General features: G+C 48.2%; 1 protein-coding gene across 6 annotated transcripts in view; it reads right to left on the reverse strand.

Moving 5' to 3' along the window:
- Positions 1-27,978, reverse strand: part of KIAA0825 (KIAA0825 ortholog) — a 2,662,507-nt gene that overhangs the window by 1,513,970 nt on the left and 1,120,559 nt on the right. The gene's annotated exons all lie outside the window — the stretch shown is intronic.

Raw genomic sequence — 27,978 nt, forward strand, 5'->3', positions numbered from 1 at the left:
TCAATTCACAACTCAGTTTAGTACCAGCAGGATACAATTCATTGAGGTAGAAATCTACATAAAGGAAGGCAAACTTGAAACTACGATTTATAAAAAGCCAACTGATAAGAACAGTATTTTGTTAGCATCAAGTTTTCATCCAAAACAAACGATTGAAAGTATCCCATACAGTCAGTTCTTAAGGTATAAGAGGATTACATCTGAAGAAGAACTTGTGAACAAATCTGAAACAAAATACAACAAATTTCTACAGAAAGGTTACTCAGCAGAAACGGTCAGTCGAGCTCAAGTTAATGCCTTACAAGTGTCTAGACAAGAATGTTTAAAACCAGCACAAAAATCACAAGAAGAGAAGCTGGTATATGTGACTACAGATTTTCAGCAGAGCTATAAAATCAAAAAGATACTTCGAAGAAATTGGCAAGTTTTGCAAATGGACCCAGCACTGGCACAACTTTTTGGCAAAACACCAACTTTCGCATACAGAAAGAGCAAATGTCTGAAAAAATACTTGACCAGAGCAGGCTATATGGAAGGAAATCAACCAAGCATGGTTTATAAGGGAACCCTTCCATGTAATAATTGTCAGCACTGCAATAATTTGATAAAAGGCAGTGTTATTAATCATCCGAACACTGGCATACAAATCCAATTACGACACACAACAACATGTGATTCAAATTATGTAATTTATGGCATTAGATGGTATGTTTTATGTGGGTCTTACCACAAGAAAAGTCAAACTTAGATGGACGGAACACAAACCCAATATTCGCACTGGAACATTACATTCACCAGTAGCGCAGCATTTCAAACAATTTAAACATACAATTGCCAGATGAGATCTGTAATATTGGAACAAGTGAAACGTCCTAGGCGAGGAGGTAATGTCAATACCCTACTACATCATGAGCCCCAAAGGGTTGAATCTTCAATGTGATTTGACCTGTTTTTGAAGACAAAGTTTTTGAAGAGAAAGAAAATATATTGCCTGGAAATAATATATATATATACATACACACACACACATAAATAAATAATTGGATTTGAGCCTTAATAGGATGAATCTGTAATATGATTTGACTCATTTTGTGAATAAATATGGTGTCTGGAAAAGTGAAGACCTGTATACCCCTATGAGGGTATATTTTACTATGTAATTTACCAAGCAGTAATCAGATCATCAAAAATAAGCGAAATGCTGGGGTATATTTTGTTGACCCACTATCAGTGGCTTCAAAAACATTGAATCTCATGATTCCATGAGCAGCAGTGAGTAGACACGAATATATACATTCACATAAGTGTTGCCATACATCTGGAGAGATCAACACAATGGATGGTCACATTTAGATAGCAAACTAAACATTCATTTACAAGTTTGCTACAAGTACCTTTAGGCATATTAAATGCTCGATGAGCTGATTGGTGAAGATAAATGTGACAGAGGCAGATATTGACACAACCACGCAAGATCTAATTTTGAGATCACATTAGAAGTTTATGAATAATTAACAAATTAAGGATTCAATAACTCGTTAAGCTCATTTCTGGTTAAAGAGTGAACATGTAGAAGCAGATTCAATGGCTAAGTAAAGATACCAGTAGCCATTACAATATGGCCACAGTATTACATGACAGACGAGTTCGCGATCACATGGGATGTCGGACACATCTTCCGCATCACGTGATGGGGACGCAGTAATTCATGATGCCGAGACGGTACGGGAGGCTTTTTCATCAGCCCTCTCCCTGTTCCCGTGTCAAGCATTTACAAATTTGAGGTTAGGTAAATAAGAATTAATGGCCACATAAAGATACCAGTAGCCATTCCAGTATAGCCACAGTATTATATTGCATACGAGTTCACGATCACGTGAGCTGCCGGACACGTTCCCCCACCACGTGACGGTGACGCAGTAATTTAAAATGCTGACATGGGACGGGAGGCTGTGTCAGCAGCCGTCTCCCTGTGCCCATGTCGAGCATTTACCAATTTGAAGCAAGGTGAACAATTGAATGCTCACTACACGTAGCAGTGTAAAATGTAATCTAGACACAAGCATGTGAACTTCTATAACAGTACAATTTCCATGTTGGGTTTACAGATAAGAGTTGAGAGAGGGATTGGCCAACGCCCAGAACCTGGTTAACAACCCACATTCAGGACTAAAACCTTTTGGAAACAGGTAAGTTGTACCATGTATGCTGACATTAGTATAGGGCTTAGATGCATGTTACATGCACATTGAAATGTATTTGCAGAATATGAGAGACTATGTTTACATGTCTTTCAGCTCTTTGTACATTGGGGGGAGTAAATGAACGCACAGGTCAACGCAAGACTAGACAGGTCAGTGCTCTGGCTTTAAGGATCATGAGAACCGACATTTGAGTGATAATATAATTGGTTGATGGGAATTATTTTCTCTTATATCCTGTACAGATCATAAGCACAGATAACAAGTGCACCTGAAGAAGGGACATTAAGTCCCGAAACACGTTTTTCATTGTCAAGACAAAGCACCCCATTAAGAAAACTTAGTTTTGCTGATGTGGCACAGCTTGGATTTGACACAGAACTTATCTACATTAATAAATAAATGTACAATATTGGTCAGAGTACGTTAGGAGTGATATCAAATTATGAGTTTGATGACATCTCTTCCGCATAATGAAATGAGAAGAGTTGTAGTCCTTATTGATTGAAATTTGGATGTATTGAATACGATAGAAATCATTCAGTATAAATCATTTATGTATATTGAAACAATGAAAATATCTTTTTTTGTTTGTTGAAAATAAATAACATATTGGAAGGGGTTATTTTTGACCTCGAGTGAGTGACTGGGTTTTTCATCAGTGTGCCTGATGAATGGTGATTGCTTCTTGCCTAATGATTGCCTCCTTTATGCTCACATGTTGCTCACAGCCACACTACTATCGCCGTCCTGATGTAATTTGCAATGGTTACCAACTGTACATCTTTTTTTCTTCACCCGATTCAGCTGCATGCTAGGCCCAACCATTTCAAAGATGCACTGGCGCTCTTTTCCTAAGCCGAATCAAGGTGTGCTTTTTAAATTGTCGCTACCTCCACTTTTGTGCTATTTTAGTGCTTTTGTGAAAAGTCAAATCTAGGTGTGCTTTTTAAATTGGCACTACCCCCCGGCTGCTAGGCCACCTCGTGAACTGCCTCGTGGCTATGCAGTATCTTCTCCTGTCCTACCCCCCTCTACCTCCCGCTATGGCTCGCTCCATCTCTTCCATCTACTCTGAGTGCTAAGCCATCATCTATCACCAAGTCTAGAAAGAGAAAGTTTAAAAAAAAGATCTCCTCTCCTGTAATCCTGGACTACCTATTGCAGACACTTACGTCAGTGCCATGTCTAGACAAATTGTCACTGACATTGTCTTTTTGGTCTCCTTGCCCGACCTGTGGACTTCGCATCTGATTTCCACGCTCTCCCCTTCTTCTTCCCCACCCATTAATGGTGCGAATTGATGGGAAGTCATCCTGGCTGACTTCTCATCCTCAAGGTGCACCATTAATGTCTGTCACAATGGCACTATCATGGCCCAGGTCCTCAACCCAATCTACTCCGCTTTGACCTTCGCCTGCCATCTCTTATCAACTTCCTTCCTGCTCCTGCTACTTCTCCTTCCCCTCTCTCAGCACCTCCTTCACCTCCTCTAATGGGCATACCACCGCCCTGTACCCCTCCTCGTAAAACCTTCAATGGTGGTCACCGGCTTCACCAAGCCATGCTGAATGCTTTTTCTGCTACCAAACATTCCTCCAATACCTGCCGCCTCCTTGAAGACTTTGATCTCGACCTCACCGAGACGTGGTTCAATGCCAGCTCAATCACTGCTTTTGACTCCCTTCTCCCTGATGGCTACAAGAACATCACAATGCCTCGTCCCAACTGCACAGGCGGTGGGGTAGGCTTGATCTTCCCTGAGTGGGTCCCTTCTTCCCTCATAACGAACCAGCTCTCCTGTTCCTTGGAAAGCCTGGTCTGCTAGCTTGGCATCTCTCTCACTTCCTCCTTGATCATTGCTATCATCTACAGGCCCACAAACCCTATCTCCTCTTCTCTCGGAATGGGCTGACTTCTCCTCCTCTCTCCTCACCTCCACCTCCAATGTCCTCCTTCTGGGTGACTTCAACATCCACAGAGATTCCTCATGCACAGCCTCCACTCTCTTCCGTGACCTCTGCACCTCCCTCTCCCTCTCTATTCTCCCCTCTGGCCCTCCCCACTCGGCTGGTTACACCCTTGATGCCATCATCCATTCTGATCTATTGCTCTCTCCCCCACTCTGCACCACTCATTTCTGTGCTGACCACTCTCTCCTTTCCTCCCACCTGGGACCACTCAACCCTCTGACCGTATCTCCCCAGCTCTGCAAGCCTGGTTTGCGGACATGCGTCCAATGAAGCGAGTGTCAGTTGCTGGTTTCGCGTCCACCTTCATCCCCCCTCCTCCTACCACCGACTCAACTACTAAATCTGTTCTTAACAATCAAATTCTCGCCATCACTCACACCCTTGATCTTCTTGCCCCTGTCATGAGTATCCACTTGAAACCTGCCTCCAAGCGCAACACCTGGTACGATTCCAATCTAGCAGCCCTGAAACACAAGTGCAGAGCTGCTGAACTGAAGTGGCAGACCTCAAGCTCATCCTCTGACAGACTGGCCTGTCGCCTTCTCCAAAGGCTATATGGTCTCTCCATTCACTCCAAGAAGAGGGTTCACATCCAGGCCTGCATTTCTGAAGCTTCAAACAACATGGCGGAACTCTTTCAAATCTGCAAGTAACTAGCCAATCCATCCGCAGTCTCTAACTCCCCTCTTTCTTCCCAAGCCTTCTGCCCTTCACTGGCCACCCACTTCACTGCTAAAACTCAGAACATCCTGAGCTCTCTCTCATCCTCCCCTTTCCCCTGCCGTCCCTGGCCCCTCCTCCCTCAGCTACTCTTTTTGCCTTTTCTCCCATCACAACAGATGAGGTCACTATAGTTGTCCGCACTATGAAGGTCTCTTCCAAACGGGTCTCCTCCTCTTCTACCAGAACTATTACAGACAATATTGGCTCGCTGGCTCCTGCACTCAGGGACCTCTGTAATCACTCTCTTGCCACTGGGTCTTTTCCCTCTTCCCTCAAGCACTCTTGTGAGGCCCCTCCTGAAAAAGCCTTCGGCCGACCCCTCATATCCGGCTAACTACCGCCCCATCTCTCTCACTCCCTTCCTTGGGAAACTTCTGGAGAAGTTGGTCTTCCCCCAACTGACCCAGGATACTGAGCTTGTTGGTTGCCGGCATGACCACCAATTTGGATTCCGATATGATATGGCATTTATAATGCGCCTGTACACAAGTGTTTCTAGGTGTGACAAGCCAAGGAGAGGGACCAGAGGGACGACAAAACAACGATCTTACTAGGCCTCATGTCATTCAAATTGCGCAAGTGCCGGGAAGTGAAAGGGGAGACATGCCATGGGGGTGGGGGAGAAGGAGAAGTGCAGGTAGTCAGAAAGTGCAGCCAACAAGTGGCTCTTAAGTGCAGAGAGAAGGGACTGCAGAGTTACAGATGCAGACCAGACGTGCAGGGGAGCCAAGAGGCAGTGCATGGTACATTTGGACATGCAGGGACCTGGGCCCAAATTCAGAGGGTGGCCAGGTGACCAGTGCATGGAGCAGACAGGTCCTCAGCAGGGAAGAGGAAGAGAGAAAGCGGAAGCAAAGAGGAAGGTCTTGACTTGCTTCCGGAACCGGAGAGAGAGGAAGGGAAGCTGTTCCAGAGGGAGGCCCCAGCCGAAGATGGAGATCTGCCCCCAACTCTCTGCTTGGAAAAGTGACCCACCCTCAAAGTTGGAGGTGGATGACCAGACAGCTTGAGAAGGAAGATGATTAGGAAGAGAGTTGCAGGTTGTGTGGTTCCAGACCCCAGAAAGCCTTGTGGATGATGCAGAGGGTCTTGAACTTGATCCTTGCTGCCATTGGGAGTCAATGAAAAGATTTTAGAGCTAGAGAGATACGATCCCTGGGCTTGAGGCCAAGGACAAATCTTGCAGTCCTGTTCTGGATAAGTTGCAGAGGATTGAGAGTAGAGGCAGGAAGATTTAGAAAGAAGCTGTTACAATAGTCCAGCGTAGAGAGGACCAGAGCTCTGGAGACAGTGAGCTTCAAAAGGCACCAAACCTGCTCTCTCCTGAACACCTGTGAAGAATTGCTTGCATCTATACATTCCTACTCACCTGTTGATCCCTCCTCTGCCTTCGACACATTGAACCACTCCATCCTCATAAAGCGGCTCCACGATACCCTTGGTATCTCGGACCGGGCACTGTACTAGCTGACATGCTTCCTCACTGACCATCCCTCCCAGCTTACAATGGGTCCCTTCTCCTCACCCACCTCTATCTCCACCTGTGGCTAATCCCAGAGCTTTATCCTCTCTCCCTGGTTTTTTAACATCTATCTCGCTCCTCTTACTCACCTTATCTTCACTTTTTCTCCACATTTCCGGTGTTACGCAGACAACACCCAACTCTTCTTCAGACTACCCTCTGCATCTCTTCTAACCTCCTCCGTCATTCCGGACTGCCTGTCCCCTAAGCAGTCCTGGTGTACCTCCAATGAACTCTGTCTCAATGTCAGCAAGACTACGATTCTTCCTATTGGGACTCCTGTGCCCTTTTTTATCCATTCTCTCTGGCCACCCTCAATGGGCTCTCCCCCCCCTCTCCTTCCTCTGAGGCCAGAAACCAAGAAGTTATCTCGGAATCCTCTCTCTCTTTTATTCCTCACATCTTGGACCAGGCTAAGACGGCCCATTTCCAACTATCTACTCAGGGGCATCCTCCCCTTTCTCACCTTCCCCCAGAAGCTCAATGTCACCAGAGCCCTGGTACTCTCCAGGCTGAACTACTGCAACAGGCTCTTCCTTAATCTACCTTCTTCTTCTTCTGCTTTCTGCCCCTCCAGCTAATCCAGAATAGGGCTGCAAGACGTATGCTTGGCCTTAGGCCAGGGACGGTGTCTCTGCAGCCCTAAAATCTCTCCACTGGCTCCCGGTTGCTGCAAGGATCAAATTTAAATCCCTCTGCATCATCCATATGGCTGTCTAGGGCTGGGGACCATGCTATCTGCAACTTGCGGTCACCAAGTACACTCATTCCAGATCCCTCCGATCCTCAGGCATCAACTCTCTGCTTGTCAAGCGTTTCTCTCCTCAGCTGGCTCCCTCCTCTGGAACAGCCTCCCCCTCTCTCTCCGTCTTGAGCCAGATCTCCTCAAGTTCTGCAAAAACCTTAAGACTTTCCTCTTTTCCTCCTCCTTCCCTTTCTCCCTCCAGTGTGAACCCACACAGTAGCTGTTGATTAGTGGCCAGGGACCGTATGTGTCCTTCTGTCCGATCACCTGCAGCATCCACCCTCCCCCTGCACTTGCCTTTGGACAACACTTGGCCTGTTGCCTCACAGGTCTGCACCTATTGTTGGAGCGCAGACAATTCAATGGTGTGAAGAAGTTGCTCAGAGAGAGGAAGGTGGAGTACGCCATGTTGTTGCCCGCAAGGCTGAAGCTCACCCACCACAACAAATTGTACTTTTTCACAGTCCCAGAGGAGGCAGTGAAATTTATTGAAGCCCATATCTCGATCCCTGGGCCGGCGGTTGACCTGGTCAATGAGGGCTGAGCCGGTCTGCCTTGTACCCATTATTTGATTCATTGTGGTATCGCTACCACTCTTGTCATATGCATGCTTTTATAATCTAATATATCCCTTCCTATGTGCATTTATTCATTGTTGTAACTCATTGTGCAGAGTCATGAAACGCAATATGAGACTTAGTCGTAGGGTCCACGGGTCATTGCACTTAAAGCTGGGATCCTCTATTCCTATACCCCCTACTTATTGCGCTCTACTATGTTGTCTCCTGAGAATATTGTGCTTGATTACCGCTGTAAGGTATCTGGTGTACTCCACCATCAGTCATCTTAGTCGGGCTCATGGCAGCAGCTTCCCCCACTGCAGTTGCAATGCCGAGTTTGGCGTGTTTTGTTCACTGGTTGCTCCCATGTTGGGTGTGGGGGCTCGGCCTGCCCCGTTGGGCTTGGCTCGAAAGCCATGAGACTATGGGTGGGTTCCTGGGCACTGCTGTGTTGGGGAAGGCAGTGAGGGAGGTGGGAGGTTCAGTTTGGGTATGTTTTAACAAAAATGGTGAGACTGTGGTAGCTCCTGGTATGACGTATCTGGCCGCTGTATTAGTGGCCGGCACTTGCTTGACAAGCTATGACACACACTACTCTGATCCCCCTAAAGCCGTTCTGAATGGCCATCAGGCTAATGTCTTGGAATATCAGAGGGCTCAGCAACTTCACAAAGTCGCGTAGGATCACGGCTTATGTCCAGAGACACGGGGTCAAAATACTTCTCTTGCAAGAAACCCACGCCCTCGCACATCTCTCGGCCTCTCTTGCTCTGGCATGGGGCCCCAACAAATACTACACAGTCTTCTCCTCTCAGTCCAGAGGAGTCCTAACCTTGATTCACAAGTCCTTGGAGTTCACCCTTTGCACCAGCCACATAGATGCCCGGGGCAGGTATGTGATTCTACCCTGTTTCCTTGCTAATACAGAGTGCCTGTTGGTTAACACGTATGCCCCATGCGTCGATGCACCCGATTTTTTCGACCACATCCTGGACATCCTCCTTGCCTATGTGGGGGTTCCCATTATTTGGGGGGGGGGGGACATGAATCTCATCCTGGACTCCGACTTGGACAGATCAGGGGTTGCACCAAGAACACTGTCCAGAGCTGCTCGCCGTCTCCAGGCGCATATGCACTCTGCCGAGCTGGTACACGCCTGGAGAGAACTCCACCCAATGCCGAAAGAGTTTACATTCTACTCCTCTGTCCAGGACAGCCACTCCAGGATAGACCTTTTCCTTCTCTCCGCAGGGCTCACGAGCAAAACACTTACCACACAGATTCTGCAACGCACACTGATCACGCCCCGATCACATTGGACATTGCCCTGCACCCGGCCCTCCCCCAGCACTCCAACTGGCGGTTTAAATCAGATGAACTGCAAGATGTGGTCTTCAAGGCTGACATCCTAGCAGATATCACCTCGTTCTTCGATAATAATAAGCGGCATGACACAACTGATGGGGTGAGATGGGGGGCCTTTAAGGTTTTCATCAGGGGCATGTGTATCTCTAGGGAGGCTGGAGTCCTGAAAGATATTAGAAATTCCCTGCGTTGCTCTGAGTCCAGACTTGGGAAGTTAGAGCGGGATTATGCGACCAATCCCTCTCCACCTAAGCTTGCGCTGATAAGAACCGAACTAGATGCGTTTGAGTCCTTTGCCCACAGTGAGATTAAATACCTTGCCCGGGCCGAGGGTGGTAGAGCTCGAATTGATGACATCATTGACAATAGCAGGGTACGACATTGGGCTGACCGGCCCATTCTCGAGACCTTTGCAGATTTGTATGCAACCCTCTACGCCCAGCAACCTGAGCACAGCCCGCAGGATCTGGACGACCTCCTAGACCGCATCCCAATGTCCCTTATATCGCTAGCCACCAAAGAACAATTAGATGTTCCCTTCACCCTTGACGAAGTCGCCGCTGTTATCTCAGATCTCCCTAAGGGTAAGACCCCCGGTCCAGACGGCCTGACCGCCGAGTTTTATCAGGAGCATGTGGCCCTCCTTGCTCCACGCCTCCACGAGGTTTGGGAAGAGTCGATGCGTCTTGCTACCCTCCCCCGGGCCCTACGTGAGGCTGTCATCACCGTGCTCCCCAAGCCGGGTAAGCCCTTGGATGAATGTGGCTCCTATAGACCTCTGTCACTCATTAACACTGATACCAAAATCTCCGCCAAAATTATCGCAAATAGGTTCCTCCCCATCATGAAATACCTAATCCACCCAGGCCAAAGTGGTTTTGTCCCGGCCCGTTCCACTGCCTTAAACATCCGGCGACTATTTAATGTCATATCTAGAATAGACCCCCAAGCCAACGCTGTGGCCGTGACGTTGGATGCCCAAAAAGCGTTCGACATGGTCTTGTGGCAGTATCTGTGGGCGGTGCTCGAGAAGATGGGGATTGGCCCATACATGTTGTCCTGCATCAAACTCCTTTACACTAGCCCCGTGGCTAGGGTCCTAGTTAACTCTCACCTGTCGGCTCCCTTCTCCCTCCACAGGGGGACGCGACAGGGGTGCCTGTTTTCTCCCTTGCTATTTGCGATGGCCATTGAGCCCATGGCGGATAGTGTGCGAAACAACCACGTGCGCAAAGCGATCCGGCTGCGGGATACCCCTGAAATTATATCACTGTACGCTGATGACGTGCTTCTATACATTAAAGACCCCTCAGTCCACCTTGATCCGATCATGCGCGAAATTATCAAAATTGGCACATTCTCGGGCTTCACCATAAATTATACTAAATCAGAAATCCTACCCCTCACGCCAGCAACGCCCCAACCTGCCTGCGAATTTCCTCTCAAATGGGCACCGGGGGCATTAAATACCTAGGGGTCCAGGTATCCCTCTCAAAATCCTCCTTATTGTCCGATAATTATGGGGCCGCTGCGCAATATGCCGGCGCCAGGATTGAAAGATGGCGTTACCTCCCCCTCTCACTATCAGGGAGACTGTCCCTCATAAAAATGATCATAGTCCCGAAACTCCTTTACATATTCGCTAATGTTCCACTCTGGCCCGGGAAACAGTACTTTGCAGACCTGCATGCGGGATGCACCCGTTTTCTATGGCATTCGGGTGCCATGCGCAGAAAGAGGCAGCATATGACCCGTCCGTATGAAAGGGGTGGCTTCAGTGCACCTGATCTCACTCAGTATTGGATAGCCGCTCAGGCCCAGCATGCTACATACTGGTACCATCACCACGACCCCCCCCCCGCATGTTAAGCTTGAAATCCTGGCGACCGAGGAGGTGAATGTCATGTCCCTGATCCTTTTTCACTCATACCGCTCGGAGTCCCCTGCTGACCCAGTCGCCTCCACTATAAGGGCGTGGCGACAGATTCTGAAGCCCGGTTCTGGCTCCCCCGTATTACAAATGGCTTTCCCTCTGGTCGTTCCCTGGCCTCACCCCCACACAAGATAAGCTCTTCATGCGCCACTGGTCGGACCTGGGATACAGATCATTCTCCGACCTGTTCCCTGTTGGGAAATTCATCACCCCGGATACGTGGAAGCCAGGGCACTCCAGGTCCTCTCTTGAGTTGCTACAATACTTTCGATTTAGGGCGGCGGTCCAAGACATGTGGCCGTCATATCCGGATGAGCCCCCTGAGTTCCCCGAGGTCTGCTACATCTCCAATTCCGCTGGTGGTAGGGGCATTGTATCCTCCCTTTATAAAATGTTGATGGCGCGAGCTGTAGAACCCCCCACACTGCTCAAGATGCCTGGAGCAGGGATCTGGGATTAGACATCACAAATGGTATGTGGTCCAAAATGTGCATGCATACACGCAAGGTTTCTCTTAATTCCAGAGTTAGATGTGTTCAATACAAGCTACTCAATCGCCTGTACTATACTCCCCATGCGATTGGGAAATTTGCCCGGGATCAATCCCACCCTTGTCAAAGATGCAGATCTAATGATGCGGACCACGGCCATATGTTCTGGTCTTGTGGGGAACTGGACCCGTTCTGGAATGCGGTGCTTGAGACTCTCTCCGAAATAGTGGGGTTCTGTGTTGACCCTGACCCCCTGTCTCTTTTGTTTGGGCTCTGGGAGGGTCCTGAGGCGAAACGGGAGGCTACATTTCTGAATGTGGCGGCGAGTGTGGCCAAGAAATGCATTTTGCAATGCTGGAAGCGCAGAGCCCCCCCCTCCCTAGAAATGTGGCTGAAAGCCCTCACCTGGACGCAATCTTGCGAAGAAGACTACATTAACATGTTGCCCAGTAATGCTCGCCCTAAAAACATATTGACTGAGTTTTGTAGCTACTTGAACCGCAAAGTGGATCTGGAACTTTTGTCATCTCCCCCTTCTCCGGAACAGGGGTCAGATCATACCACATGATGAATGCTTCTATTGTAATTGACCTCAGCTAAGATTATATGTGTCCCTCTGTAGAATTTATGCTTTTCATTCATGTCGTAAATGTGAACTGTGTGTTTTGGATTGTTGTAACTTGTGCTGTGCCAGCTACCACTCCTTGCCAATAAACAAAAGTAAAAAAAAAAAAAAAGAATGTCATACAAATCTAACAGACGTGTGGTGGCAAGGAAGTCCCTTGGCCCTAGTGGCTAGTGAAAGAGCAGCAGGCTGAATCAATAGATTTTTTAATTAATTATCTTTAAGGATTTCATGATGCCAACAACAAAAAGGGAAGGTAAAAACATATAACCAAGACAAAACACACTGCAAATAAATAAAACGATCAGCAGCACTCATGTATACACAATTCATACTGAAGAATAACACAAGTAGAAGCAGATGAAGTCAGCTGCACTTGACGAGCTCATTCATGACTCTCCCATTTGTCGCAGATCTTGGCGAATTTATGAGGGCACCCATGGGATCTACACACTCACTCCTTCATTGACATACTATTGTCTAAATTACGTTCCCTACAGAAATTGTAGGTGTTTCTCTTGTCCCGAGTTCATGGCAATGTTACGCTTGGCTATGAATTTGATATAAAGAGTTTCTGACATGGGGAATAAGCAGTTTCCCCCCAATATGCCCAGCACAGAGTTTTTCGGGTCATTAGGAGCAGGCTGGCCCAGTGTCCCAGACACAGAGCTGCTGGAATGCAAGCTAAAATGTAAGGATTTTCATGCACAACCAGTTGGTGTGATAGAAGGTGCCATTTCAATGTGGCGGCTCTGGCCACACTTAAACAGCAAATCCCTAGTGTAGTAGCCTCTATCGACTACACCAACCTACATCGGGCCGAGATAGCTACCTCACGTACAGCCATCAACACCTCTGGCCAATCCTCTGTGTCAATGGGCCCAATATCTAACACCCATTTCTGTTTGAACCTAGCTATGGAGTGATGGGTGAAGTTGAGAACAACCGGACAGAGTCGATATTGCTTTTTTGGGGATTAGTTCCGTATTGAGGGTGGCCTCCAGTGGGTTCTGGTTGGCACAGTCACAGTTCCCACTGAATTATGTTTGCATAGCATGTCTAAATTGGATATATCGGAACCTGTCAGTATGGCAAATCACGATTATTCCAGAAGGGAGTCTTTTGGGCTAACAATGCCACTCCAGTGGTAACTTTATAAACACTGAGTCTGCTCTGAGGCCACTTGCAGCTTCGCTGCTTCTGAGTCACTCTATAGTGTCTGGAGGGGGTTAACCTGCATCAGCCAGTCACTCTGAACTGTGATAGTTTGGTGTGAGGGATTGATGTGTAACCATTCGTTAGCAACCGCCAATTTGGAAGCTCTAGTCCACCCTCCCACACCGACCTGTAAAGATTATGTAGTGCAATCCTGGGTTGTAAATCGCGCCAAAGCAGGCGTCTCAGGGCTTGCTCAATTTTACAGAATTCCCTGTGAAGGATTGCAACTGGGGTTTTCTGGAGAGCGTGTAGCCATCTGGGGAGAGGCATAATTTTTTAACATGGCCACTCACACTAACAGAATGAGAGGGTTTGGGTAGCCCAAATCTAGTATCTGCAAGAAATCTCTTTGTGATCAGTGCGAGCTTAAGTTTAAGGAAGGTGTCTGAGTTTCAAAAAACGTGAAAGCCCAGTTGTTTAAATGAGTACTACCATCGACTGGAATTGCTTCCTATCCCTCCCAGTATCGGGATTAGTATTTACTTTTTCAAGATGACACGCAGCCTGCTATACTAGACTTACATTTGAAATATCTCCATTACCCTGGGGCATGGTCTGTTCAGTTGCCCCAGCATCAGTAACAGAACAACGTACAATGACACTCGGTCCCCCTCCTGTCCCGACGACAACACAAATCCTTTCATAAGGGCATCTGCCCACAGCCAGATCGCCAGTGGCTTCAAAGCCATAATGAAAAGCATTGGGGAGGGGAGCAACCTTGGCGCATTCCATTCTCTACCGGGAAGTGGCAAGAGATCTGTCCATTGACCCAGATTGCAGCTACAGGGACTGGCTTATTGTTTGCTTATCCTTCACACAGAGAGGTGCTCGGACTCCAAATGCTCTGACAGAGACAGAGGTTGGACACAGGGCCCGTGGGAAGAGGCCACCAATCCCCTTGCCAGACCTGAGGGCTGTAAAAATATTGGCCACTCTTTCTCTTACCACAGTCGTGCGCATCAACTGGTACAAGTTGCAGTCCATGATGTTGTGAACCGGCCGCAGACCCCAGAAATTGCCCTGGTGAAGCATCTGCCACTCTGTCAATTCTGCTTGGTACATAGACTATGTTAACAGGTCACAATGATCTATGTTAGGTTGGGCATGCTTAAAAGCTTGATATCCAAGAAAACAGGTGAGTTCCTCCCAATCTGCGGTGAGTATTGCCACCATTTTTTACCGTGTTATCTCACTGTGTGTAATGCCGATGCTCAGCGGCGCTTGATCAGGTCCTCCCGACCGGCAGTGAGTGTTGCCACCATTTTTCTGAGTTCCCACTCTGTTTTTTTAACATTTACACTTTACTGTGAGGTCGCTGGGTCATCTTTGTGTTTGCCGCTTCACGGCCTGGTGGAGCCAGTCCTTCCCTGTTCCTGTTCCCTCCCGCCTACCTCTCCGCCCCGATGCCTGATTGGGCATCCAGCCCTTATTGGGGGTTCCCAGTAGGGCAGCCCCACTGGCCGTTGCAACCCCCTTGGCGAAGGACCTTGAGGCAGAGGGCAGCTCCAGTGGAAGCAGCTCCAGATGGTGTAAACTGGGCAGGCAAGAAGCCTGCAGCCGTCAACCTGCTGCTACCAACCAGGTGGTGAGGTGCGGTCAGAGGGGCCAGCAAGCATTGCACTCGACTAACTGACCCACCCCTCAAATTATTCTTATTTCACTTACCGCACCATCCTATAGCACCTCAGTTAATTGTATTTGTTTAGCCAACCCTCTCTTTTCCCTAGGAAAGTTGTCCTTGCTTTGCTGCTGTGTGTGTAACTAGGCCGTTTTCCCCTCTTTCTATAAATGTCGCTTCTATATGGTTTTTGCATTGCTGCTGTGTTGTAACTAGGCCTTTTCCCCTCTTTTTAGGAAAGTAAAATCTCATTGTGGGTACTGTTGTATTGTGAACTGTGTCCCATTGGGTTCTCTTCCACTCTCTCTGTCCCCACCCCGCTAGTAGTACTGTTGTGCGTCTCATGTCTGCTCCTCCTGTGCGTTCTCTACTGTGTGACCCTCGCCCCCCTCCTCCCCGTGTGCTTCCTGCATTGTGCAGCGCTGGGCTGTGTCTGTCCTTTTCTCTTTCACAACCTCAGCCTCCTACTTTCCTCCTTGTACCCTCTATGGGGCTTTCTGTCTCTCCTATCTTCTCTAACTGCTACTCTATCTCCTATCCTATTCCTCTTACTAAGTCTGGAAGGAAGAAGTTCAAGAGGGACATCCTGGTCTCCAACCCAGACCTCCCTATCGCTGACACCTACATCAGTGCTTCCTCCAGACAGACTCTCACCAACATCCTCTTAGTCGTTCCCCCACCAGACCTGTGGACTCCTCAAATGGTTTAGATTCTCTCTCCTATCTCTTTCTCTCCCATTAATGATAGAACTCGTGGGAGGTGCTCCTGGCCTCCTTCCACTCCTCCAAGACCATCATTAATGTCCATCTTAATGACACTATCTTGGTCCAAGGCCCTCAGCCAATCTCCTCCTTTTCGATAGGCGTCTCTAACATCTTATCAACTTCCTTCCTTCTCCTGCTAGTCCTACTACCACCTTTCTGGCTCCTGTGCCACCTCCTGCCTATGCTGCATCTCTGGCACCTCCCTCTTACTCTCTGGCTACTTCCCCACCTCCTGCTACCACCTCTACCCACTTGCGGGCCCCTCCACCACTTCAGCTGGGTGTACATCAAGCATGTACCCCACCCCGGAAGACTTTCAAATGTGGCAACCGGATCCACGTCACTCCTCTCTAATCTCGTTCTACTGTCAAACACTCCACTGACATCTGCAACTTCCTCAAATAACTTGACCTGGCCGCCCTTGTTCTCAATGAGACATGGTTCACGGCCAGCTCAGTCACAAGTTTTGACACTCACCTACCTGATGGCTATAAGACCCTCTGTGAGCCCAGAACCAACCGACCAGGTGGTGAAGTAGCACTGATCTTTCCAGAGTGGGTACCTGCTTCTGTCATTCCTAAGCAGACTTACTCCTCCTTTGAATGCCTGGTCTGCAGGCTCTCTAACTCTCCTGGCATCTCTCTAACTGTGCCCACCATCTACAGGCCTCCTAACCAGGTTGCCCTCTTCCTCTCTGAGTGGGCTGAACTTTCCCCCTCTCTCCTTGCCTCTACCCCTCAACTTTTCCTCCTCAGAGACCTCAACATCCACCAGGATGCTTCCAATTCCTCAGCTGGGCTCTTCTGCAACATCTGCGACACTCTCTCTCTTTCCATTCTACCCTCTGGTCCGACACACTATGCCAGACACACCTTGGATGTTCTCATCTCCTCAGACATCCCCCTCTACAACCCTCTCACCACTCCTCTCTTAGACCGACCACTTTCAGCTTTCTACTCACTTGAAACTCTCTGTCCCTCAGGCAAAGCCTGCACCCGCACTGCCACCTACCTTCTCGGTCATTCAGGCCATGAAGAATGTGTCAGTGGATGCCTTTGTCTCCACTTTCTCTGTTCCTCCTACTCATGTGGCTGACTCACGCTCTAAAACAGCCCTATCTAACCTGCATCTTTCTATCTCCAACACACTGGACATCCTTGCCAGTCAAGAGAATCTGCCTGAAGTCTACCTCCAAGCGCAACTCTTGGTATGACTCCGACCTCGCCGCCCTGAAACACAAGTGCAGGGTGGCTGAAAGGAAGTGGAGGGCTTTGGGCGCATTCTCTGATAAACTGGGTTGCCGCCTGCTCCAAAGGCAATACATGTCCAAGAAGAGCATCCAGGTCCATGTCTCTGTGGCCTCTAACAACATGGCCAAACTCTTTAAAATCTGTAAGGAGCTGGCCAATCCTTCTGCAGTCTCTACCTCTCCTGTTCCCTCCCAGTCCCTGTGTACAGCTCTGGCTTCTCACTTCACCACTAAAACCCAGGACATCCTGTCCTCGCTCTCTTCTTCCTCTCCCTCTCACTCTCTCGGCCCCCCTCTGGCCGCTTCTCCTCCTCCTCCTCCTTTCTCCTCTTTCTCTCCGACAACACCTGACAATGTTTCTAGACAAGTCCAATCTATAAAGATGTCATCCAAACAGATGCCCTCCCCTGCTCCTCCAAAGCCATCAAGGACCACATGGACACCCTCACTCCAGCTTTGGCTGATTTCTGCAATCACTTTTTCACCACTGGTTCCTTTCCCTCTCTCCTCAAGCACTCCCTTGTGCACCCCCTTCTTAAAACGCCTTCTGCCGACCCTACCTGTACGGCAAACTATCGCCCAATCTCTATCACTCCTTTCCAATGGCGGCTGCTTATTTAGGGCGGTGGGGCACCGCCCTCTCACCCAGGGAGTGCAGAGAAAAAAGTTTGCCGTTCTGGCTGAGTGAATTCATGTTGTTACTGGCAGCACAGCGTGTCAGCAAATCCATTTACTAAATAAACACATTATTATCTTGTGTCTCATCCGGGCTGGGCCAGATCACATAGAGGGGCGCGTCCCATTTCACGCAGTTTTACTAGAGTATAAGTGCACGGGGCTCATAGGCTCCACGCACTTTACGTAATCTCCATTATGTTGGAGACTGGCGGGGCGCTAGAGCTATGGCCCCATCAGACTTCATTTATGCGCAAATTGCGTAGTGTCTGTAGGATCTTCTGCATACAGCATAGTAACAGAATTTATGAATTTTCATTGGCTGTTTGCAGTGGCGGCTGGTGACTTTGAAAGGTGGTGGGGCGTAAATCTAGCAGGGCGAATTTTGAAGCGAGCTAGCAAGCCAGCCCATCCCCCATCAGGGGTGGTCCGTGGGGTTTGTCCCCCCTCCTTCCCCCCACATGAACATTTTGGAAAAATGGCTTCCAGAATGTGCTATTTACTGTCCAAACCTACACAAACATGATGAAAAAATCATACATTTTAGGTAGTAATGAAGGTACATTATTTTTACTTGTGCAAGTGCAATGGTTTATTTTACAGCAGATTGTATTGTGAATAGCTGGTACTATGTTGTATGCATAAATAAATTCAATACATCGATATCCAGAAGTGCTTAAAAAATATTTCCTAATGCTGTTTCTGACATTCATATGCGTTCACCCTCTTGTCCTTTAAAATGCAATTCTGCAATGGAGCATTTTTGAAGTGGAAGCAAGTTCACAGTTAATGTTCTGGATGTACAATATCGACTACTACCATAAATAGTACTACAATATGGTGCTGATCGTTTTTATCCAGAAAATGGGTGCAGTAAACTTTTCACCATGCTATTAATTAAAGCAATGAGGCCATGCGTATCCAGCTGTTTCAACTGCCGTAGTTCGGGGTGCAGTGTAGTTCACTGAGAAGCAGCTTAAATGATGAGTAGAATTATGAAACCAGCATGGCCTAGGTGGATCATATTTGAAGTGTTGGACGGAGAAGAAATCTTTTGTGTTGAAGTCACGTGGCCCCCTGAATAGGTAATATGTGGCTGTTATTTGGGATGTGCTCTATCCTGGGCTGACTATGAGTAATCGGGCTAAACCAATTATGCTGAGGAAAGTATTAAAGGCAGTGTTGTGCAGGCTAGGTGGATGCATGGAATTATGTTGTTTGGTTAAATGAAGCATCACGTGATTCACTGACCTCCTGTCAACATTTAGCGCGTAGTTATGGGGAAGTATAGTACCACTTGAGCACTTTCAGAGTGCTTTATAACTAGAGAGTGAAAGGGATCCTTGCCAGGGCAAAATGACAGATTGAATAGCAGTTGATGCATGGGACTTTGATAGTGTTGACTTTCATAGCGTGATTTTTTGGTAAGTGTTTCCAACTGGGTGGGGACCTACATGTTTCAGACGTCTACTCCCATCGGCCCCAGCCAGCAGAATCTGCAATAAAGGACCGTGACAGTTGAATAAAGGGAATATTTCCTGGCGGAAAGTTGGCAGACCAATATTAATAAAGTATTTATTCAAGTCACCCCCTCCTCTACCCTCCTCCATTTGAAGCCCTTAAAATTGCCAGTACAGAACTTTGAAGCCACATGTCGAGTAACGAACTGTAAACTCCATCAATAGGCAGAGTTAAAGAAAGCCCGACACTGTGTGCACCATTAGCTGACGGCTCACCATTTGCACACGTGCTGGTGCCATTCTGAGGTGTCTAGCTGGAGATAACATTGGCTTTGCTGCTTTATAAGCAAGGTATTGGCAGAAGTCCCAATAAATGCCATGCTGAAAGTGTGGTCTGATGGACTGCAGTCTCCATAACAAAACCTGAGCATAGTAGGACCCCTAAACTGCAGGCTGGTGAAGCAATAGCTGCTTGATGTGCCAAGCAGATGGCTCGCTGTGTGGCACCCTCCACCGCCTTTTCCCCGGTGGGAGGCCATACAGCAGCTGGACTACGGCTAGTGGTCCTGTGGTTGACGGTCCATGAATGGAGCAGTAGTCCTTCCACCGCTGGGTTCTTCACGCTCATAGAAAATTATCTTTATTTTGAGCGAACACTGCCCCAAATAGGCTGCTGGGTCAGAGAAAAGTCACCCATAGCCAGTCAACAGGTTTCCGACAAAGACCGGGACACACACCAGCCAGCGTCCCAGGCCCTCGACCCCCAGTTTACTCCCACTCACTATCCCCACAACCCAGCCAGGCTTGCCTAAAAAGCACATCCCTTTTCTCCATGTGAGTAAAAAGGCTGCATGCTGTATTCATTTACATTGCTTCTGAAAGTCCTCCTCCTGTTGGATTAGTTCGTACAAGTCACAGCTGCATTTGAATGGTGTGGGCAGAGGAATACTAGTTGACACGAACTAAGCATGGAGCTAGGGGTGCACTCTTTGCAATGCGATCTATGGCACAGGAGGTTCTAGTTTTTGGTTATATGATATGATATGTTATGGCATTTATAACGCGCCTATAGGGTTATTTTGTTCCATGCACGCAAACAGGCGCACGTGATTTATAACCTAAAACAAAAGGTCTGTGAAGTCCATAGGTCTATTAAGTTACACGCCTCTTCTAAAAAAAAAAAAACAGTCTCCATTCACAAAAGCAGCATGGTCAAGAAGCCGGACCGAACACATGCCCCAGCAGGGACAGGGCACCTAACAATAAAGGCAAAATATTCAGATAAAACACCCAGGCCGTTTTAAGACTCAAAGCACAGTTGCCATTTACACACAATGGCCTACATTGACAAGAGGAGGCAGTGGGAGTTAGTGATTTGCCTGAAATCACACGTTTTGTCTAATGCTGAAGCAGGGATTGAAACAGGTCGAGTGTATGTGTAGTTTCCAAGGCCAGGATCGCGGCCACTAGAACACATCTTGTCCTTGGTTAGGTTTACATGGACTAGTCAAAATGTGCCTTAGTGAAATCATATCCATGTAGGTCGGCCTCTCACCCACCCTCCTCCCAGCACTCTGACTGAATGCAGGTTTTCCTCCTATAGTAAACCAATCCTAACTGGCCTGTTCCACCAACCTCACATTTGATTCCACAATCATTTTCTCAAAAAAGTGTTTGGTTTCTCAGTGGTTGTTTAGCGCTATACAAATGGTCAGTTTTGAACCTTGCTTTCGACACGTGTAAATACACAGGCAGTTAAGCGTTACCCAGACATCTGTGTTCATTTTGGGGGGATGCTCCTGCATATCCAACTGAATCCTTCATTCTTCCAAAGGTCCATACTTTGTGAACAAATCCATTGGCTAATAAAACACCTGTCATTACATCGCTCAAAAGCTACGTGAATCAAAGAGTAAAGCGCTTTATGATATGTTTACCAGAGTCTAGGAGTGAAGCAGAGTAAGGGACTAATGAGACGTGTAGGGAAGAAAGTGTCTAGAAGGGGTGTCTAGTGTTTGGTATTGAAGAACCCTGGAACTAAATCACTCTGAGCATATTGCCTTTACAATGATGAGCGCTAAATAGGATGAAACACGTCTGTAATTATGGAACATCTTTGAGAGTCGGGGGAGTTGGTCGATAATCCCATTCAAAAGGTGACACTGCTCTTGGATTGTGTTTTTTCGTATACTCGCTGAAATGTGCACCTGTCTCTTATTTACGTAGATGTTTTGACGTGCTGAATAAATGGCTGCAGCGCATGCGTTCATGTTTCTGTGCAATTTTACTTTTGTTTTGCATTGCAGTAGCACTGCCGGGCCGAGCCATCTCCAGTTCAACTCCGACGTGCCCATGTTGTGAGAGGAAGGCCGGCTGCCAATCACACTGCAGCATGTGGCGCCTGACCAAGGCTGCAATACATTTTGCAGTGAATTGGCCCAAAGAAAACATTCTCGTTGTGTGGGCCCATTCTCAAAATACAGACGCCTTATGCCTTGGCACCATTATTTTCACCCAAAGTTCTTTTTGAACCAGCAATCCGCTCAGTCAGGACTAAATTTCATTTAATTCTAAAAGCGACTCCGGTCAAACTCCTGGTCATCTTCCAGCGTACTCTACACACTGAACTGTTGGTTGGCTCCATGACCATCAGTCTGGCTTCAGAGCAGCCAGAGGCACAGAAACTCTCTCCTGAACACCTGCGAAGATCTGCCCTCTAATCTTGATTCTAGCCTTCCTTCTGTCCTCATCCTTCTGGACCTTTCCTCTGCTTTTGACACAGTCAATCACGCCATCCTGATCAATCGACTCCGCAAGAACCTAGGCATCATGTATCAGGCTCTGGAGTGGTTCACCTCCTTCCTCTTTGACCGACCCTTCCAGGTCCAACTTGGGTTCTTTCGCTCTACCATCTATCTCTCCACATGTGGTATTCCCCAGTCTCTATCCTCTCACCCTAGCTCTTCAATGTCTACTTGGCCTCATTGGCCCACCTGATCTCTACCTTCTCCTCTTACTTTCAGTGTTATGCGGATGACACAGAGCTCTCTTTTAGGCTCCCCTCAGCCTCCTCTCTCGCTCATTCCTGACTGTCTATCCGCGATTCAGGATTAGTGCGACTCCAATGATCTCTGCCTTAATGCCAGTAAGACAGAGATGCTTCTCATTGGGACCCCTGCTCCCGCTTTCCCTCTCTCACTCTAGCCGCCTCCTTGGGACCTATTCCTTCGCCTTCCTGTGAGGCGCAAAACCTTGGTGTCATCTTTAACTCCACTCGCACTTGAAAAGCCCTCGCAGGACAAGGCTGGGGTGTTGAGCGACGCAGGTGCGCAGGAGACACTGCCCGATTATACATAGCACACTTCACTATGTCCACGCGTCCGAGCCTATAAGAACCGAGGTATGGACCTTTGTGGCAAAGCCCTCACAGGACAAGGACACAGTGTTGAGCGAAACTGGTGTTTGGCGGCGATGGGGTAGCGGCGTAGACAGTGAGTGCGGGCAACTTCACCCTCCTGTCTGCGTTGCCAGGTAAGAAGGTGCGGGGAGAGTTAGCTTGCTATACTCCACTCAACCCCCCTGACCTGGTGCCCCTTCTCACTCTTGCACACGCTTTTCCCCCTGCTATTGATCCTTGCAGCAAACCTGTTCCCCCCTGCTTGCTTGCGCTCCCTTGCACCTTTGGTTTGTGTGTGATCCCTCGTATGTTAGGCTGCATGCGCTCCCTCGCAACTCTATGCTGAGTATGCCCCCTCACAACTTAGGCTGCAGGTGCCTTCTTGCAATTTAGGCTGCGGGTACCCACTTGCAACATAGGCCGCATGTGGTTTCTCACAAATTAGGCTGCGGGTGCACATTCATAACTCAGGCTGTCTGTGAACCCCTCCTTCTATTAGTCGCTGCGTTCCTTGCGGCCCCTTCCCTCTCCTCTCATCTTACCTCCCTCCCTCCCTTGATCTATTGTGTACTGTTCTTGTCGTTTTTGTTGCTCCACGGTTGTTGGCTTACACTGTCATTGCCTGCATTACTGCTTTGTACATTCTTTACTTCTAGGTTCCTTTTGTGATTGACCTTGTTCGTCCTCCTTTGCTCCGAGTTTGTGCTGTTCTCCTTTGCTCCGATATTGTGCTGTTCCCCACGGTTATTGTCGTCACACTACACTGCCTGCTTTCATCCAATATAGGTCCCCTGCTGTGCCCCATGCTTTGCTGTTGGTCCTTATTATTTCTCCCCTTCTAAGTCCCCTGCGCTGCTCTTTTGTTGGTTCTTTGTATCTGCATCCTTTTTCTTTTAGGTTCCCCATTGTACGCTGTACTTTGCTGTCGACTATGTATTGCATCCGGTTTCTCCAGTCCATTGCTCTGTCCACTGTTTACCCACTCCTTTGTGCCCCCCTCTTGCTTCCCCCCACCTGCATGCTCCCCAGCAAACCCACTCCCCTGCCTTGGTTACTCCTCCCTCTCACCCTCCCCCTTCCTCTCAGCACCCTCTATGGTGCTCTCTGTCTCACCTATCTTCTCTAACTGCTTTTCTATTGACTATCCTATCCCTCTCACTAGGTCTGGCAGGATGAAGCTCAAAAAGGACATCCTGGTCTCCAACCCAGGCCTCCCTGTGGCTGATACCTACACCAGTGCTTCCTCCAGACAGACCCTTAACGACATCCTTTTTGTTGTTCCCTCTCCAGGCCTATGGACCCCCATATGGTCTCTGTTCTCTCTCCTTTTTTCTCTTCTCCCATTAATGGTGTCACCCAGTTGGAGGCCCTTCTGGTCCCCTTCCACTCCTCCAAGACCATCATTAATGTCTATTTAAATGGCACCGTCTTGGTCCAGGGCCCTCACGCCAACCTCCTCCTTTTTGATAGATGCTTCCCATGCCTTATCAACTTCCTTTCCTCTCCTGCTATCCCTTCTTTCCCCCATCTGGCTCCTCTGCTGCCTCAACAGTACCCTCTGCTGCTTCTCCGGCCACCCTGTTGCCTCCTTCCTCCACCACCCCTCTGGCACCCTTTTCCTCCTCCCTGTCTACCTTGCCATCTCCTCCTTCCTCCTCTGCCCATCCTTGGACACCTCCAACACTTCCGCAGGGCGTACCTCTGACCTGTATCCCTCCATGGACGTCCTTCAAAGGGGGCAACCTGCTCCACATTGCTACTCTCAACTCTCGCTCAGCTGTCAAAAACTCCTCTGACATCCGCCGTCTCCTGGAAGAACTTGATTTGGATGTACTCGGTCTCCAGTGACTTGGTTCACGACCAGCTCCGTTACGAGCTTTGGCACTCTCCTTCCTGATGGCTACAAGATCCTCTCCAAACCCAGGACCAACTGTCCTGGTGGAGGTGTAGCCTTGACGTTCCCAGAGTGGAATCCTGCTTCTATCATTCCTATGCAGGACTACTCCTCCTTTGAATGCCTGGCCTGTAAGCTCTCTATCGCTCCTGGCCTCTCTCTCACTGTGGCCACAATCAACAGGCCGCCTCGCCAGGTAGCCCTCTTCCTGTCTGAGTGGGCTGACCTCTCTTACTATCTCATCACCTCTACCTCTCAACTTCTCCTCGGAGACCTGAACATCCACCTGGATGCTTCTTGCCCTTCTTCAGTACTCTTTCGCAATCTCTGTGACTCTCTCTCTCCATTCTTCCCTCTGGCCCGACTCGCTCTGCAGGGCACATCTTGGATGTCTGATCTCTACAGACCTCCCCTTCTCTAACCCTCTCACCACTCCTCTCTTCTTGAGAGATCTATTTCTCCTTTCCTCCCACCTCTCTGTCTCTACTCCTTAGGCCGGGCCGACTCCAGCACTGCCACCTACCTTCTCGGTCATCAGACCCATGAAGCGTGTGTCAGTTGAAGCTTTTGCCGCTACTTTCGCTCCTCCTTCTGCACCTTTGGCTGACCCTGAAACAGCCCTATCTAACCTTCAACTATCTATCTCTAACACTCTTGATGTCCTTGCCCCTGTCATGAGGATCCGTTTGAAGCCCAAATCCAAGTGCAGCACTTTGTACAATCCCGACCTCGTCACCCTTAAACGCATGTATGGGGTGGCTGAGAGGAAGTGGAGGGAATTCGGCGCACCCCCTGGCAAACTGGCCTGCCGCCTGCTCCAAAGGCAAAACAGACTCTCTGTCCTCGCTAAGAAGAGAGCCCACATCCAAGCCTGTATCTCTGCGGCATCTAATAACTCGGCTGAACACTTCAAAATCTGCAAGTGGCTGGCCAATTCTGCTGCAATTCTACCTCTCCTGTTCCCTCCCAGCCCCTCTGCACATCCTTGGCTTCTCATTTCATCACTAAAACTGAGGACATCCTGTCCACCTTCTATTCCTCTACCTCCTCCTCCCCTTCTGGCCCACCTGCGGTGGTCTCTCCTCCTCCTTTCTCCTCCTTTCCCTTGTTCACCCCAAACGATGTTTCTAGCCAAGTCTGATCTATGAAAGCCTTGTCAAAGCAGGTTCTCCCCTGATCATCCAGAACCATCGAGGACCACAGTGACACCCTTGCTCCAGCCTTGGCCGATTTCTGCAATCACTGGAACCTTCCCATCCCCTTTAAGCACTCTCTTTTGCACCCCCTCCTCTCTGGCTAACTATTGCCCAATCTTCATCACACTTTTCCTGGGCAAACTCTTGGAAAAGCTGGCCATCTCCCAGCTTAAACTGCAAACTGATCTGTTGGTTGTCTCCACGACCACCATCTGGCTTCAGAGCTGCTAGAAGCACGGAAACTGCTCTCCTAAACACCTGTGAAGACCTGCTCTCTAAACCTTGACTCAAAACTTCCTTCTGTCCTCATTCTCCTCTATCTTCTGCTTTTGATACAGTCAACCATGCCATCCTGCTTAAATGCCTCAGTGATAACCTGGGTATCACTGATCAAGCCCTGGCCTGGCTGATCTCCTTTTTCACTGACTGACTCTCTCAGGTCCAACTGAAATCGGCCCTGAAATCGCTCCATTGGCTCCCGGTGGCTGCAAGGATCAAGTTGAAGACCCTCTGCATCATCCACAAGGCTTTCTGTGGCCGCAGCCCGCACTACATCCAACTCTCTCTTCCCAAATAACTTCCTTCTAGAGCCCTTTGCTCAGCTACCTCCAACTGGGAGGGTCAGATGCTTCTCCAGGCAGAGATTGGGGGGTAGATCTCTCTCTTTTGCAGGTGCCTCCCTCTGGAATGGCCTCCCTGCCCCTCTAAAAATGGATCCGGACCACCTGAAGATCTGGATGTTGCTCAAGACCTTCTTCCCTTTTTCTTTTTTTCTTTCTCTCTCACTCTCACTCTCTCTCTCTCTCTCTCTCTCCCGACTAGTTGCTTGGCTAACTCCAGAGTCTCTGGGTCCAGATTCCTCCATGATGAGTCTCCCCTGCACTGCCTCTGGGCTGACCTGCATTTAGCTGTAACCTCTACAGCCCCCTGCCTCCTTGCACTTACCCAGAGCTGTGCTGCCCTGGCTGCACTCACTCAGGGCAATGCTGCCCGGATTGCCCTCTCCCTCTCCCTCTCCCTGGCACTTCCCCCTCTCCCTTCCTCCTGCACATTTTGCGCTTTGCACTTGCATGATCTGAATGACACAAGGCCTAGTAAGATAGTTTGTCTTGTCCTCCCCCTATCCGCCCTTGTCTTGTCTCACCTAGAAACACTTGTGTACAGGCGCGTTACAAATGACATATCATAATAACTGTCTAAGCAAACAAAAAGGACCTAAATAAACACACAGTGCATGCTCGCATAGCGGGACGCAGATATACTCAAATAAAGTCTATATTCTTAATATGACAAGGATTATAACTCAACTAGCGGTGCTCCTGAGCCGTCAGGAACAATCGGGACTTCAAAGGAAATTCCTGAGGTCAACAGAACTTAAGACGTGAAACCTTGCAAGATTTCTAGCCATTTTACAGGAGCGATTATTTAAAAGTCTGCTTTTCTGGGTAGCTGTGCCTTTTAACAGTGATTTACACAGACATATTTCTGACGTCTCTATTTTCAGAAAGAAGTGTACCAGTCCAGCAGAGGATTTTACCTGTAAAAGACTAAACATCTGCACCCGAGAAATAGAAAAAGAAAGAGCAACAATTCAGATAAATTCCATTTCTGATTCATGATTAGGTTCCCAGTGAGACATTTTATAGAAACGATTGAAGAAATAAAGAGGGATTTTCAGGACATTCAAAACTGGAATCCCCAAAAAATAACTTGAGTTTAAGTCTTAAAATATTGGAAAACATTGCTCCTTGTACTTTATTTGAGTCTTTTTAAGTATATTCTTTAAGTTTTAGTGCCCCAAAAGAGGTGGATACATTGAACCCCATTTTAGCACAGAATATCATCACTAAATGAAAGGGGTTATATTTTAGTAAGAAAGGTGTTATGTCTGGTTCTGCTGGAAAGAAAGTGACTTGCCATCAAGCAAACCTTCAAGGGCTCTCTTCACAAGACCAACATTTCCTCTACCCCCATAGCCACTCTACGTTTAATGCATGCTCTTATCTATTCTGGCGTAGTGGTCCTGTATTATTTTAGCCTATTACCCTCTGCCCCTGATATTCCTCCCATACTATACCAGTGACGTTGGCCTCAAGAGGTAGAGGGGCCATTGGGGCATGGTGCTCCTGCATGGAAATCCTCTACCAGGTATGGCATGCTCCCTAAATGGTTTGAATCGCAAAACCTTGAAACTTTTTTGAAAATGTGGTTCCTGTGAAATCCAAGAATCTGTAGTTGTGCAAAAAAAGGAAGGCAGGTTATGGGACTTGTACTGCTCCACCTGGTTATCATGGATGTCACCTGCAATGCAAGTGACATTACGATAAAATCAATGTGCTGCATCCCCTCATTGCTTTGAAAAAGGGTAC

Source organism: Ambystoma mexicanum, chromosome 6p (genome assembly GCF_040938575.1).
Source record: "Ambystoma mexicanum isolate Mex_15411 chromosome 6p, UKY_AmexF1_1, whole genome shotgun sequence".
NCBI lineage: Eukaryota > Metazoa > Chordata > Amphibia > Caudata > Ambystomatidae > Ambystoma > Ambystoma mexicanum.